Below are 17106 nucleotides of genomic sequence, written 5' to 3'. Positions count from 1 at the left end.
ACACAACTCAAAATACTGTTATGTTATACTATTGTGGTTATAATATGTCACAATCTCTAAATAGTCTAAGAACTACTTCTTGTAATCCTCTCTATTGAAATATCAGAAGTATAGGCATACGGTGTAATTGGTTTTGTTATCCGAACCTCTATATGACTAGATTTTCTAATATGGAAAAGAAGAATGCAATTGTTGCAAGGATCGAGGATGTTTGGATTACTGCAGTACGCAGACTTTGCAGACCTCCTTATACAAAAAGCTTATAGTCATTAACGAGCTCAAAAGTTACAATATGGCCTAGATAGTTGACTGAATCACTATGTCACTATTAGTTGATGAACTGAGATAGTGTATACAATGTGATCCTGCATTGACTGGAACAACAAGTACACCAAGGAGATGAACAGGTTTAAATTTTCATTGAGAAGGATGTATTTGACCCTTGATTGATGAAGAGGCTTCACAAAGAAGAAAAGATACTTGCATGAATTGATGATGTTTATAATTAAGAAGCACATACTGTGAAGCTACCTTCAGGTCTTGAAAAAGATGAGTAGGACTCATGGTTACAAATTGAAGAATATTTTATCTCATTAGTCTCAGAGGGAGTTTTCTGTTGAACCCTCCCAATAATTATAACAAAGGACTTCCCTATGGAAGTGAACTGTCAGAAGCATGGCATGTTGATTGGTAATTCTTTAGGTTATTGGATCCCATGATGAGTAGGCTACTAGGTGGATCCTTTGTATTACAGCATGCACCTTAAACCAAAGAGAGTTTGGTTGTATGAAAGAAAATTGTGCAGAACAGGCACTGGGGCACCTTCATGAATTAGACAAGCTTAGGCTTGTGGTCTCCCTGAGTGAGAGGGAGTAAGGTTAGTTAAATATTTTCTTTAACATGATTTTTGATTTGGTATCCTGGATGTACAAGAAACAAAGGATTGCTAAAATCACTACTGCTAGAATGGCTAGCTGTAAGATAGTGTGTTTTGAAGAATCTCTTTAGTGAGCTGTGTGCCATCATATATTTTTGCTGGGAGGAGCAATGAGGCTCCCATGGATGGATGGTCAGGTTGTTGATATCCTCACAAAGCCTTTGGGAAGGAAAAATTATTAGCCTTTAGAGAGCAACATTCCCTATATGGAGGGATATTGATTGGGTTAAACATTGAGCTCTAGGAGCTCTTAAGGGCCTAGGGTACATCTGGAGTCATATGAGAATAGGGTGAGTGGTTCACCTTCCCCTATGGACCCATCATGCGAACACAGGGTGAGTGGTTCACCTTCCCCTATGGAGTACACTATATGAGAACTGGGTGAGCGGTTCACCTTCCCCTGTGGATACCCCAACATACATCCTACCCTTGTAGTTTGGCACTCTTGGGAAGTATCTCTCATTTGGACAATGAGTTGGGAAAAGTGGTTAGGGTTAATTAGTACTACCGACAGATGCGTCAGGTACTACTATATTCCCTATGACTAGGATGCATGATGTTCAACAACTTTATCACTAAAGGATCAACCTTGGTAGGGTTTCTATCCCTGGAAATGAGGACTTGCCTCCGTCATTTTGGTGAGGATGGAAAGGTCTTATGACCCTCCCTCTTTCAATCCTTTCTTAGTGGACTATGATTTCAATCTTTAACAGAGATAAGACAAGTTGCAGAGATGACACATGATGGACATGGTGACATAGCAGTGGATGGATGTTGACATGTGGAATTCCTCCCTAGTTGAGAGGGAGTATTAAAGAGTGCAACTAAGGGCTAATTCCCCTTTCTAGAAGCCTATTATGAAGAAAATATATATAAAAAATAATAACAATAATAAATAATGAATAATTAACTAATAATTAGTGTTTAAGATTCATGTCTCCAAGGACATGACCATTCGTGAATGGGTACCTGCCTAGGTATATAATTGGGATCCTCAGTTGTAATCAAATCATCTCACATCTTCTTCTACGTATTGTTGATGTTCTATCTACAATTATTGTCAATGATCATAAGACATTGAAGTAATTGTTGCAAGCATAGAACATACCATAAAAATTAACACAATACCCATACCATGTTTGCTTCTTTGATCCTTCAACTTTTGGGCATCATTTTTCGCTTTCTAAAATGCAGTCCTTACCTCTAGATTTCTAGTACATGGATAAGATTCAACACCCTTATCTCTTCTGTAAAATGTGAGCCTTAACTCCCTTGTAGGTCCTCTCACTTTTACATAAATTGCACCTCACTTTTACAGAAACTACACCTCCATTCACATGAACCCCCACCACCCATTTGCTTGAGCTTAGTGACATCCTGTTGAAGCTTGTGGTAGCTTCAGAAGGTCCTCTAAATGAGCTTGGTGTCTTAGCATGTAGGAGATGGTTAATTTCCTCTTTAAGTGCTTGCCTGGTGGAGTAAGTGATTTATGATTTCTTTCCTAAGTTTAACTTAGGAAAAGTGCAATAATTAAGTACAATTAATTATTGTGGACTATTAAACCAAAGAACTAAGGATAATAATTTAATTATTTAAGTGAATTAGATATGATCTCACTATTGATCTCAAGTGAGGTGAGATCTAATCTCAACAATCAATCACTTTGGATATTAGGGTTAGGGATTTAACTTAATAAAGATTGTAAAGATAAGCCTAAGGGGGAAGTGAAGACACAAGACAAGAAGCAACTATTGCATTTTGAGAAAGTGATTTTCTCAAAGAGGGAGAGAGTGATTTTCGCCAGAGTGAGAGGATCATCTAGACTGAGGAGAAAGAGGAATAATGTAGGGTGATTTGGGTGTATTTCCAAGAGGCCGATATTTGGAGATCGAGGGAGTTCAAATTGTGGAAGTGTGGAGGAGGCTAGGAACTGGAGAGGCCGACATATCCAAGGCCAAATTAGTGGTGAGAGTTGGGCTAAATTCCCTAGGCTGAATTTCTTTAGGGGTTGATTTCTAGAGTGCTGAAATTCTTTGAGCCAAATTATTCCTAGTGGGGTCGAGTTATATGTTCCAATTGTTGCATTTTTCTAAATATTTTCTCTACGGATCGAAGCCCAAATTTTCATGAGATTATTGAATTAAGAATTGCTATGGGTGTACATTTGTTGTTTTGATGTGATTGATCTATCTGTTTTATTTTTCCGCTGCACAATAATTTATAGATGTTAAAATATTAGTGATTTAATTTTTCAGAAATTCAAATATTATTTGAGTAACAAAATAAATTTTTGGGAATAAATAATTGTTGAGATAATAAATCTTGGTTGGTATTAGAAATTTAACATGGTATCAGAGTTATAGAAAAAATTGAGATAGAGATCCATGATCACTAGGGTTTACAATAACAAATCATTTTTTTACAATATGAGAATTATTTTAATTTTGCTGCTGGGGTTTTGTGGCGAAGGTTGATTGGTGAAATGGTATCAACGGACTTGAGATATGAACACAAGTTGGATGAAACTGCTAATTTTAGTCAATGTAAGGAGCATATCACTATTGTTCTAAAAATGAATGGTTTGTGGGATTTTTCAAACACATATATCCAGGTTCCTTTTGATCTTGTCCAAGCAGTCGAGCACAACCTTAAGGATGTGAAAGAAAGGGTTATAATCTTGGACTGTGTGAGGGATCGTATAATTTCTCACATAATAGGGAAAGACACGACATGACAGATGTGGGTAGCCCCTACCAGTCTTTATCAGAGCATGAATGAAAATAGTAATATGACGCCTCGAGAAAAATTAAATAATACCGAAAAAAGCATAACATGCCAATTCCTTTTATGAATCCCTATCATCTGTTGAAGCATGGTAGTCAACACTTTTTTCATAGCTTCTACTTGGCCATTGGCCTGCAGATAATAAGGAGTTGAGATATGATGGTGTAAATCCAACTTGGAAATTAGCTTTGAAAACATAAAGTTTCAAAAATGGGTGCCATGGTCAGTGACGATGGCCTAAGGGACACCAAATCTAGTGATTATGTGGTCGAATATGAATAAGGCTGCATTTTTTTCGTCGTGTTGAATGTAGGCATCGCCTCGACCCATTTTGTAAAATAATCAACTGCAATGATAATATACCCATGCTCCCCAACCGAGTGAGGGATACATGTCATGAAATCAATACCCCATTTCGCAAAGGGATCGATGATAACTACAAGATGGAGAGGTATAGGAGGTGCTTGCATTTTACGTTTATATATTTGAAAAGCATGACATTTTTGGACTGCAACAATACAATCCTTGAAGATGCTAGGCCAAAAATATCTAGCACACAAGATTTGGGCAGTTGCATAACCTGAAATATGACCACCACATGCTCCAATGTGGTAGTTGTTCAAAACTTTTTCAGCTTCTTCATGTATTAAACATCGTCAGAAAACAAGATTGACACCATGGTGATAAAGGGTATCATGAAAAATATGATATTGTTAGGATTGGTATCGAATCTGACATTGTTTATTATGAGATAATTTAGGCCGAAAGTTTTGATTCTAGAGTTAAATGATGATATCCCCATACCTTGGATTTGAGGAATTGATAAGAAATAGAGATTCATCTGGAATAGAGTCTCTTGCTAACATTTTTGTATCACTGTATAGAAGGTTACATGTTAGTTCAACAAAAACAAGTGATTTCTTAGATTTGGATTTAATGAAATCCAAACCAAATTATTGAAGAATTACAATCGATTTTTAATATTTGGCCCTAAGTAATCATCGAGTGGGAATATACTACATGGGGTTACAATCGGAAATCACAATGGTTTTGTGTAACAAAATGTAGTGACAAAATATTTGGATACCTTGAACAACTGCCAAGGCCAAATTTTTCCACATGTGAATACTAGATTTTAGTAGTGATAAGATTCCTACTAAGATAGTAGATCACATGCTCATCATTCGAATCGTCGTCCTAGAAAAGGACCATAACAATAGTACCATCTAACACGGTTAGATATAAGTAATCTTGATGATAATCAAAGGGATGTAACAACAACGTGTGAGTCAACACATCCTTTAAAGAATCATGAGCTTTTTGGGTAATGTCATCCATATGAAAGGAGCCCATTTTTTCAACAGTTGAGTAAAACCCTTGCTAAGCTTAGCGAAGTTAGGAATGAAATGACGTAAAAAGTTTTCTTTCCCTTGCAAACTTTGGAATTGGCGCAGATGAGAAGGAGGAGGAAAATTCAAAATAACCTCTACCTTTAGTGGATCAACACAAATACCTTGCTTAGAAACGATAAATCCTAGAAAATGATAAAATTCCACACAAAAGACACATTTATGTGGATTCAAATGAATATTTTAATGCAAAAAATGGAGAAAGATAGCTTGTAAATGTATAGGATGATCTTGATATTTCATCGAATACATAGGTAAATTGTCAAGGTACGCTTGTACAATATGTTTGATATCATGAAATGCATAATACGTGGCTCTTTGAAAAGTTGCACCAACATTCTTGAGTCTAAATGGAAGCTTTTGATAAGTAAAAGTTCCCCAAGGACAAATGAAACCGGTTTTATGTTGATCCGACAAGAGTATGTTGATTTTATTATAACCAGAAAATCCATCATTGAAAGAAAAGATTTCATTCTTGACACATTCATCAAAAATTTGGTCAATGAAAGGGGTTGGATAGTTATCTTTGGGGCAAGCCCTGTTAATGTCCCCATAATCAACACATACCTAAACAATACCATGTTTCTTTGTGACTAAAATCATGTTGCAAACCTAGTTAGTCAAAGGAATGGGATAAATAAAACCAACTTTCAGAAGTTTTTCAACTTCGGCTTTAATGGCGATGAATTTTTTTGAATGCACTGGATGTAGTCTCTACCAAATAGGCTTAGCATATGGATAAGTCTTAATTTCATGAATTATAATTTGTAGGTCAATTCCTGCCATTTCTTCATATATCCAAGCAAATATATCGCAAAATTCTTGGAATAGAGCCTTATATGTTCGAATTTATTTAAGAGATCAAGAGGAACTTATATGAACATTCTCCATGATTCCATGTTTTACTGAGATGTCAATTGGAATAGTCGTAGATATATTCCATAGATTCCTTTCACATGTAGTCTTGTAAATCAAAATAGGAGTTTCAGGTTTATCGACTATCTTAGGTAAAAACACAGTGTTAAAGTTATTCTCAATGATTTCAAGTTTTGGAAGAAAGGAGGAATGATGATGGTTATTGTCTCATGGCATTTCTTCTAATGACTTAATCTCCATAATTCTCTAATCAGTAGGGAAAATATCATTGAAAGTATCAAGAGATGAAATAAATATCAATCAAGAAGATTGAGAATACTCATCCAAGAGCATGTTCACTCGTTCATTTGATTCGAAAGCAGCCATAGTTCCCAAGTGAATAGCTTTGTAGGCTGACTCAATTGGGCTAAGTGGGATTTGGTTGTCGTAGTTTGTAAATTCTGATTGGTTGGGTATTATCCAAGGATAATATGATCCATATAATTCAGAAGTGCTTGATGAAATCATATTAATTGGAGCAACCAAGGGAGAAATGTTGGGTGGAGGGAGAAAAAGGTTCCCATTAGTGATGAATCTTTAAGTAATCCCACACCAACATTCTCATAAGAAACTGGATTTTTACCTATATAAGGTACACTATTGCTGGTACGTGAATCAGAACCACAAAAGGCAACTGGTTTATAGTAACTATTTTCCATTGTGAGGAAATCATCATACATGAAAGAGTGGAGAAACCACTGATGACATGGTGTAAGTCCAACTATGACCTAGTAAAATGTTATAGTCAAGTTCCGCAACAACAACTTCTACTTCAATAGTAATCATTTTACCTTTTAATTCCACAGGTAATGCATTTAAAATCCAATAGGGTTTGAATCCTCTTTTGTTAAAATAGTTTAAGGTAGTAGGTGATTTATTAATTGAAGGAGAACCTAAGGCTTTCGAACAAGATACAGAGATAAGTCATGTAGAGGCTTCTTCATCTATAACAGTACATAAAACATTTGTGTTGTGTACAACAACTTGAATTTGAAAATCAAGTTTATGTGGGAGTCTAGGTACATGGTCTTGTAGATCAAAAACTTATAAGACTTGAATATGATGGATCAATTCAACCAATATCCGATAAAAGTGATTTTTGTTGTGTCGGGCCTAAGCCTAAGCCAAATCTTTGACAATATTATAATTATGAGTAGCCCTAGCATGAGGAATGAAAGATGACCTATGAATGACACCTTTAGGAGGGGGTAAAATTATTGTTTCAAACGTTGATCGCTCGATCTATAGAGGGCAAAAGGGAAGTGGAAGGTTGATATATAGCACTTATGTTGGGAGGATTTGGAAAACCATAGTCTTTAGCTCTTGTAGTTACCAAAAATGTCTCTTCACACATCATCATGGTGTCAATAGAGTTTTGATAAGAGGAAGATTGATTTTGTGCAACCAGTTTTGTCTCCTAAGTGGAGAAAGGGTCTGCTAAAACAACAGGTGCAAAATTACCTTAAATAAATTGATTAACTTTGGCACAATGCAGACATTATTTAGTATAATTATCCTTGTTACAAATGAGAAAAGGATATTGCATCTTACGTTTCTCATCATGAGTCATTGGTTTTTTGTTGGTTTTTCCTATTGAGGGGAATTTTGTTTTTCTTTTTCTTTGGCCTTATTTTTACCACTAGGTTGCTAAGATTTACCAGTTGATGAATATTCAACTACATTAATATCAGAAGTATTAACAAGAGCATTAGTAACAAGAGGTGAATTTTGAACAACTACAGTGGGAGTAAGCTTAGGCTTAGAATGACCAAACAATTTACTCGTTGACTGTTGATTAACAGAACCAATCACACCATTGACAACGTGAGATTATGTAGAATCTAATGGAATAGTATTTGATGGATGAGGTTCATTAGGAATTTTATCATACAACGTTCCATATTGTGAATAAGCAAGATCTAGATATTGGGAATGAGAAATAACCTGCTCCTTAGTAACAACTCCACCTTTGGAAACATCTTCGATAATAGTAGGAAGTAATGATTTAACAAAACATTATGCTAATAACCGATCCATAATATAAGATTTAAATAAACGATGAAAACGTCTCCATTCATGTATATGATCAAAAATATGTGTGGATTATGTCTATCGTAATGAAGTCAAAAGTTCAGTACCATATTCATATTGAATTGGTAGTTGAAAATGTGTCATAAATGTTGTTACCAAAGAGTTGAAATTACCAAAGTATGCTCGCGGTAATTCGATATACCACTTAGCTTCAGGACTAGTAAGAGTTCGCTAGAAAGGGAATAATCAAATGTAATTGTCATTTAAGGAGCTAAATGAACAACATAAATGATAAGTCATCACATGATTCAATGGGTATTCTCTAGGTTTACCATCAAATTTTGATATATCACTCGGTAAATTTACAGAAATAGTCGTCCCTAAAGGATGATGATAAATCAGATAATTGGTAAGTCGAGTTAAAACTGATAAATCTAACATAACAATAAATAGTGTGGAGCGATAAAAAGGTGTCTTTTAAACTCCTAATTACCTTCACATTAATTATCAACCAGGGACAACTTTTTATTTCAAGAGTGTACTCAGTCTGAGGCGGCTATTTACTCAAGAGTAATATTTTGTAGTATAGTGCTTAAAAGCTACAAAAGTAAATGAATGCTTGAAGAAGAAATCTAACAATAACATAAACTCAAATGCTCTGAAATCCAACTATTCACTCAGCAAACATCAATTGAGGATACAGTAGCAATAACTCATTCCTCTAGAGATTGATGCAATTGAAATCAAACCGGAACAAGACAATCAATCTGGGAACGAGGAAGCAATAACCAATGTTCTCTACAGTTGACAGTCCTGATTTAAAGCAATCAAAAGGAAATCGAACTTGAACTAAAGCTGCCATTGAAAGTAAACTAGGAAAACTCTTTAAAAGCAAACTAGTGCAATTAATCAATAGAAATGAACAACAAAGTAAATGGGTGCATGTCTACAACTTAACTACTTCAAAAGGATAAATCACACCAAGCATTGCATCAGTCGAAGGTTCGGTAGCAATAAGCCATCCTTTTCATAACTAATGAGAACAAATCCGAGGTCTGGGAGCAAGGTAGCAGATGCTGGGGCTCACTACAGCCTGAGATCATCCTTGATGAATGTAAATGAAATGGCAAGTAAAGGAAATAACAATGAAATAGAACAACACATCAGCCAAGGGTTTGGTGGCAATAACCTATCCCTTTCATAACTGATGGGAGCAGATCAGAGGTCTGGGAACCAAATAGCAGAAGCTGACACTCACTACAGCCTGATTCTGTCCTTAAGAAATAGCAAGTAAATGAAACAACAAATCAGCAATCTTGAAATAGACCAACAATTGAAATGAAACAACAATTCAGAAATGGAACAGCAACTAAATATGAATGTACAACAATCCAAATCAAGCACGCAACACACTTATCATTAAAAGGGACAGTAATCCGAGCTTCGATACAATATGCATGAATCACAGTTATAAAGTAACAGCAATTGTAACGGAACAACAATCCCGAATAAACAAAAGTCACAATTTAAGAATACATCATACAGTTGTACCGATTTAGGAACATACAGCGTGGTTAATCTGTAATCGAATGACAATCTGTAAGGGACAGCAATGTTATATCAATTATCAAAAGGAACATCAATGCGATACAAAGTTAAAATGATAACATAGCATTCCTGTTGCAGATAATGATAGTATCCAATCAAGTATATCTAATAGCGCTGATATGTAAAACAGTAAAGTGCGTCAGATTACTGAACAGAGTAAAAGAAAGAAATCAAACCACACATGAAGCATAAATATATAATACAACAGCAGCGTACTCCACCGGAGGCTGGGCCCTTAGCTACCAGCGGATGCTGCTGGGTTACTTCAGGATCAAAGATGAAATGGCAACTAGATTTATATTAAAATATCAAAGCAGAGTTACAGTGGATTACAACAAGAAATCTCTAAATCTCTCAACCATTATCCATTCTCTCTGCCATCCTCAATTCTGAATCTCTAATTCATCCTCAATTCCATCACTCGAATCCCTCTGAAATCACCCCCCTCTCTGATCTCTGTTGTGATTTAAATAAAGAGAGATCAGAGAGCAGTTACAATCAAGATAAGTGCAACATGATTTCTATTACAAAATTAGATTGTTTCCAACCAATTGATAAACAAGAAGATATATTTCCATCCAGCTTTCAACAAGAGCAAGACGAATTTGTCTTTGCAGCTGAGATTTGGAGGACGGCCGCAACAACAAATCTGAGAAAATCGTGCTCAAAGAACCCTGCGTTTCTCTCATTACAAGCCGAATTTGGGCAAACCATTTTTTGATAAAGTTAATTGGGTCCGTTCTGGACAAAACCCATGTTCCGGATTTTCCATATTCTGCTTCATTTGCTCAGAATCTCAACCGTAAAACCGTCACTTCTTATTCCAGCGAATTTATGAGTTGGCACTTTTAATGATCAAATCTTCACTCTGGAAATTATCTTGGAGGCTAAAAATGGTGAATAATGTTACACCTGATTTATTAAAACTATCATTGATAAAATCATGCATAATAATCAATTTATTAGAAATAAAGGAGAATAAATAATATTCATCCATAAGAGCATAAATCATTTATAAAATGGATTTAAATGATAAATTATAATAAATGATACGATGAAGAATAATAGAAATGGGTGGAATAAGTGTTCAAAAGTGATAATAATAATGGCATATTAACGGCCCAACATACCCCCACACTCAATATATTGCATGTCCTCATGCAACAAAAAACTGAATATATTGCATGTCCTCATGCAACCCCAAGACAAAACCCATGTGTTAACCAAGCAATAAAAATTTGAGAACAAATGAATGCTTCTTTAATTAATGAATATTCAATTTTAGCAATCTTGATGAAGGCATAACAATCTTTACATTGACTTTCAACTTATATGTATGAAGTTGCAGCAAAATATGATATAGATAACATCAAACTTCATTAACCATTTTCTCAAAAACTACAAACCATCTTTTGTTGAAATTTGGCAAGTAAATTTATAATATATGAATGCCTTTATGATCCAAAAATCGGACTGTTTTGATGCACAGATCATGAGATATAAACAAAATGGCTGTAGGTGAGAGTGCATGATTTCCGAAATTTTATGAACCAATTTATCTTGAAATTATCTAGGTATGTGTATTTTAATAGTATGTCTGTGTTTCCTAGAGATCACAAGAATTGAGTTCATAGTTTTAAAAATATTATGGAAATCAATTTCTACACTGAAATTGTATGCCTTAAATGAGAAAGAAAATAGAAAACATCCATCATGCGTAGCAATTTCTCCCCCTCTTTGAAAAATTAGCATGCCCTCATGCGATGCTAGAAAACAAATAGAGGTGGTTGCTACTATCTGTTGAATTCTATGCTTGGTGTAAAACAACATGGAATAAGGGAGGTGTTGAGAATGAATAAGAATAGCAATGGATGATAAAAATATGAATGACGTGGTCATAAGAAAGAAATGAAGGAACACTCCCCCAGACTCGAAAATGATATGCTGCTGAAAAGGGGAAGTGGTAAAGATGTGGAATGAAGGATGATAAATAATGCTCAAAATGGATTTTCATTAAATTCTCCTAAATTCGTAATAAATTAGAAAATTATGCTATTTTACCTCGAGTTTTACCTCCAAAAAGAAAAATGTGAAATGACATATATGGATTGGCAGTTGTTGAAGCTGAGTTGGTGCGGAAAGTGATGCAAAAGGTGGAATCCAGGTAAGCACATCATGTCTGAAGAATTGTTCACGTTCGCGAGCCTCTTCTGTTAAGTGCAATAGTGTGGTCATGCTACGAATAGAATTCTGCCCATACTTGTTGTTCTCCTGTAAACAAAGCACTATTTTGCATACAATGTTCTTGAATCTATAGTGTTAGCTTTGAATAGCAACAGATAAGATGCATGCAAAATTTCAATTAGAAAAACTTATGTATACATGCAATACTAATATGTTGTCAAATCAACAAGGTATGGCAAAGTGCAATAATCATATCGCATGCAATCCCATAATGCATACATTCCCCCCTCCAATTGGAAAATGGGTTCCAAAACCATAAAGCATATGAAAGGGGTGGTGCTGACGGCAAGGCAATGGAATGAACAATATATCAGTAAATGAAGCAGAGTACACTTATCAATGATAGGACGGTGAAAGTTATGGTTATGTTGAGAGCAAAGTGTGTAAAGATAGTTATGAATCAGAGATAGGATGCTTTGGATTGATGATAGTTTATGCAAAACGAAAAAGGACAACAATATGCTAAAAAGATGCTTTGCTGACAATATTCTAGCTGAAAATGATGTGATTGATCTGAAAACAATTTCTCATGCATAAAGGTTCAAAACAGGGAAAAAATTAAGGAAATAACTTCTCTGATAAAAAGAAAGAATAAGAAAAGGGTATTATAGTAATAATTGACGATAAGATATAACTTCAATACCATAAGCAGAGCCGCTGCTGCCAGCAGGCGTCCATAACCTCGGCAGGGTTGCTTTTTAACCCATATGAGCCAGGATTCTCAATTTATAAATGGAGAGTTACAGTGCTGTTCTACAGAAGAGATCAGACCAGATAATCACACTGCCATTCACTGAGATGTAGCAAAAGTGATCAGGCCGGCTCGTGATGAGACCTCCTGTTCCAAGGATAATTTGGCTATCCAATGGATCATAACCCTAGTGTGGTGGCCATAATGGGAATGTCACTTTCTTACAACCTTATGAACATGGTAGGCTGGCTCGTAATGAGACCCCTATCCTCCATTTGCGAACAAAATTTTGTTGTTATTACACATTTTTATGATAAAAAGAGGGAGGCTCAGTACTCCTTAAGAGCAGGGATGGTGGAAGAAGTTGAACATGTCAATAGAAAAAAATATACCCATAATCTCATTTATTACAAACAGAGAAGATTATAACCAGGAAGGGTGGAACCAACATGGCATTAAGATGATCAATCAATATCATGTTTAACAGAAAACAATGCAGTAAAGTAGTATATAAATAATTGTGTCCCTTTTGAAAATAAGCTATCATCAAGGAGTTGTCCTGTTAAAGATCATAACGTGAATGATATTAACTTGTTTCAATAGAATCCATAATTCTTGTCCTTATAAAAGTAGTGTACTTCATGCCATGAAAGGGAATCAGTAAAATGTGGTTGAGATGATTAGGAATAATTCCACAAGAGGAAGGAAGGGTTACTCTCGAAAATACTCCCAAAGTGTTGCTCTTTTGAAGGAACAACAAAAACTCTCAAAAAGTGGTGTTCCGTGTAGGGAACAACAAAGAAAATGGACACCAAAAAAAGCAAAAAATATACACACAAAAAAAAGTGTGAAAACGCAAATGTCGTTCCTTTGGAAAAAGGAACAACAAAAACTAAAAGTGTTGTTCCTTTAGAAAAGGAACAACAAAAATGCAAGTGCCGTTCCTTTGGAAAAGGAACAACAAAAATCAAAAGTGTCGTTCCTTTGGAAAAGGAACAGCAAAAACGAAAAGTGTCGTTCCTTTGGAAAAGAAACAGGAAAAACGAAAAGTGTCGTTCCTTTGGAAAAGGAACGGCAAAAACGAAAAGTGTCGTTCCTTCGGAAAAGGAACGGAAAAAACGAAAAGTGTCGTTCCTTTGGAAAAGGAACAGCGAAAAAGCAAGTGCCGTTCCTTTAGAAAAGGAACAGCAAAATGAACCGTGGAAAAGGAACGACAAAATGAACCGTGGAAAAGGAACGGCAAAATGAACCATGGAAAAGGAACAACAAAATGAAAGTGAAAAAGGAACAACAAAATGAATCATGAAGAAGGAACAACAAAATGAACGGCTGACCCAAAAGGTGCTATTCCTTTGGAAAAGGAACAGCAAAACGAAAATGTTGTCCCTTTGGAAAAGGAACAGCAGAAACAACAAAAGTGCACACAAATGCTGTCCCTTCAGAAAAGGAACAACAAAATGCACAAGCATAAAATGCAAGCATGCAAAGAAGGAATTCGCTGTTCACTGTATTGATGCTGAGGATGAGTTATACTTTGAGTGAAGCAACACCTGAAACACAAAATATAAGAGAAATTAGAAAAGAAACAACAAAAAACAGTATGTAAATAAATAAATTAAGTTACAACCGCTGTGATGTTATGTCAAAAAAATGATTTATTCGAAAAATGTTTTGGCAGCATGACATGAATCTTCAAATGGAAATTAATTTTTCATTTCTTCTATTATGAATCTGTTGGGTAATGAGTTGGATGAAATTCCTTTGTTTCATTTAAAATTTCTTTCAAGAATCACTCGTCCATAAATTGACATTCTTTTTCTTCTAGGACCTGCAAAAAAACGAGTGTCTACCTGCAATAAAACATTAAATCATGGAGAAAGAGAGGTGCACAGCTCCCCTGATCCAAGAATTATGCAAAAAAACTAACAAGTAGTTACTTTGTAGAACAAATCCATGGAGAAAATAACAAAGTAAAATTTATTTGTCACCTGCGGGAGAGCAGTGGTCGACCATACTAACCAGCAATGTTTTAATCACAACTTCTATGTTTTTTGTCGAAATTGAGCGATTCCAAAGCCAAATGAGAGCTAATTCAAAGGTTTATCTCCAGTAAAAACATGTTTTAAAAATTCAATGATATGATATGTCAATTTTAGTTAGAACAACCTGCATAACAAAGTCATTTTCGATTACCCACCTTAGACCAACAGTTGATATTTCAAGCATAATTTTTTCGTTTGATGTCGGATTCAAATGATTCAAATTAGAAATGAAAGTAGATTCATTTTTTTATCTCCAATAGAAACAGGTTTTGAAGAGAAGAAGAATTGATAGGTCAAACACTGTAAGGAACAGCCGGAAAGACATAGTTTTAAGGGTGTTGATTTACGATAGACAGTCAGTATTTTGATCATAACTTCCCCATACGATATCAAAAATGAGTGATTCCAATTTTATTGTAAACTATATTCATAGGGGAATCTACCATAGTAACAGGTTTTAAAAATTCAAACATTTATACCTCCAAAAACTGACTGTCCCAACTCTGTTCCTGAGCTGCCCACTAGACACCCTGTCAATGTTTTGTTTCTAACTTTTTCGTTTCAAATCCAAATTGAGTGGTTCAAATTGGGTTAGAAAGTAGACATCAAGGGCCACCTAGGGTAGAAACAGGTTTTAAAAATATTCACTTTTGGTCCCTCAAAACATGACTGTCCCGACTGTTTTTCCAGAAATTTCATCAAGCCCGAAAGCCAAAAAAATGATATTCAACCATTTTTTCATATTGATGATAAAAATGAATATAAGTGTTTGTAGAACTATTATTTCCATTATAAGTCATCTACATACACAAATGAATTTAAAAAAATTATCACCGATGTTGATTTCCATAGCATGTTGTAACAAAAAACAACTAGCTTTACAAAAATAAAAATAAAAAAGATGTATTTGTTTTATTTGTTTATTTATTTTATTTTCTCCACTATCCTACTCTTCTTTGAGAATCGAATATGTTTATGTATAAGAGAATTTCCAGTGGAACCATTTTAGAAATAAGGCCTCTAGTATGCACATACCCAAATTTGAAAAATACATGTTGATAAAAATTAGGGTATGAGAAGCCAACTTCCCTTGAAAAGATGGAGTCAAAAATTGTTGAAGTGTGGAGCAATGTTGCAAACACGTGATGGAGTGAAACCAATCTTCAATATATCCGTTCCTTTCTTGATTTCCCATCATACCATGAAGTTCTTGAGCTTTTAAAACGGTTTGTTGGTGCAACCTACAAGAAACCTCATTTTCTTCCATAGCTTCTACAATTTTTGAATTTAAAACATTCTGAATCTCATTGTAAATTTTCTCTAATGGCACATGTGAGATAGAATGGGTGGGAAGGGTGGGTAAATTTGGCAGTTCAACATTGTAAGCATGTTGTACTGGTTTATTATGGTAAGGGTGTGGAATTAGTTGAGCAGGAAATTCAAAAAATGTTGGGCAGTTTCTTACCATAACAGAAGATGTTCTTCATGTGTTCCTTCGAAGCTCCTTCTTCCAATGTTCCTGTCAATTAGTTAGTGAAATGGGTGGTGCTTACATCACCACTTGAGTGAAATCATGTGATTTATTTTTCAAAATTTCTATTTTTTCCTAGTCATTCACACAAAAATTCAAACATCTATTTCTACACGACAAAGCAACAACAAATCTGTTAGGAAAGCGGACAGTGGAGCAGGGCTTTTACATGCTCCGCACGCAGGTTCTTACCTTCCATTTTTAAGATCCAACTCTTCCCTAGCGGGCACTCATCAGATTCACACTACTCTTTAGAAATGGCTACACTCTCCCCGACAACGGCGCCAAAATGTGGAGCGATAAAAAGGTGTCTTTTAAACTCCTAATTACCTTCACATTAATTATCAACCCAGGGACAACTTTTTATTTCAAGAGTGTACTCAGTCTGAGGCGACTATTTACTCAAGAGTAATATTTTGTAGTATAGTGCTTAAAAGCTACAAAAGTAAATGAATGCTTGAAGAAGAAATCTAACAATAACATAAACTCAAATGCTCTGAAATCCAACTATTCACTCAGCAAACATCAATTGAGGATACAGTAGCAATAAATCATTCCTCTAGAGATTGATGCAATTGAAATCAAACCGGAACAAGACAATCAATCTGGGAACGAGGAAGCAATAACCAATGTTCTCTACAGTTGATAGTCCTGCTTTAAAGCAATCAAAAGGAAATCGAACTTGAACTAAAGCTGCCATTGAAAGTAAACTAGGAAAACTCTTTAAAAGCAAACTAGTGCAATTAATCAATAGAAATGAACAACAAAGTAAATGGGTGCATGTCTACAACTTAACTACTTCAAAAGGCTAAATCACACCAAGCATTGCATCAGTCAAAGGTTCGGTAGCAATAACCCATCCTTTTCATAACTGACGAGAACAAATCCGAGGTCTGGGAGCTAGGTAGCAGATG

This window comes from Pinus tabuliformis, chromosome 4_1, assembly GCF_031772625.1.
Source record: "Pinus tabuliformis cultivar Carrire ecotype Pingquan chromosome 4_1, CPIR1, whole genome shotgun sequence".
In the NCBI taxonomy this organism is placed as follows: Eukaryota; Viridiplantae; Streptophyta; class Pinopsida; order Pinales; family Pinaceae; genus Pinus; species Pinus tabuliformis.
The sequence above is the reverse complement of the archived record's forward strand: the minus strand, read 5'-3'. Positions refer to the sequence as shown.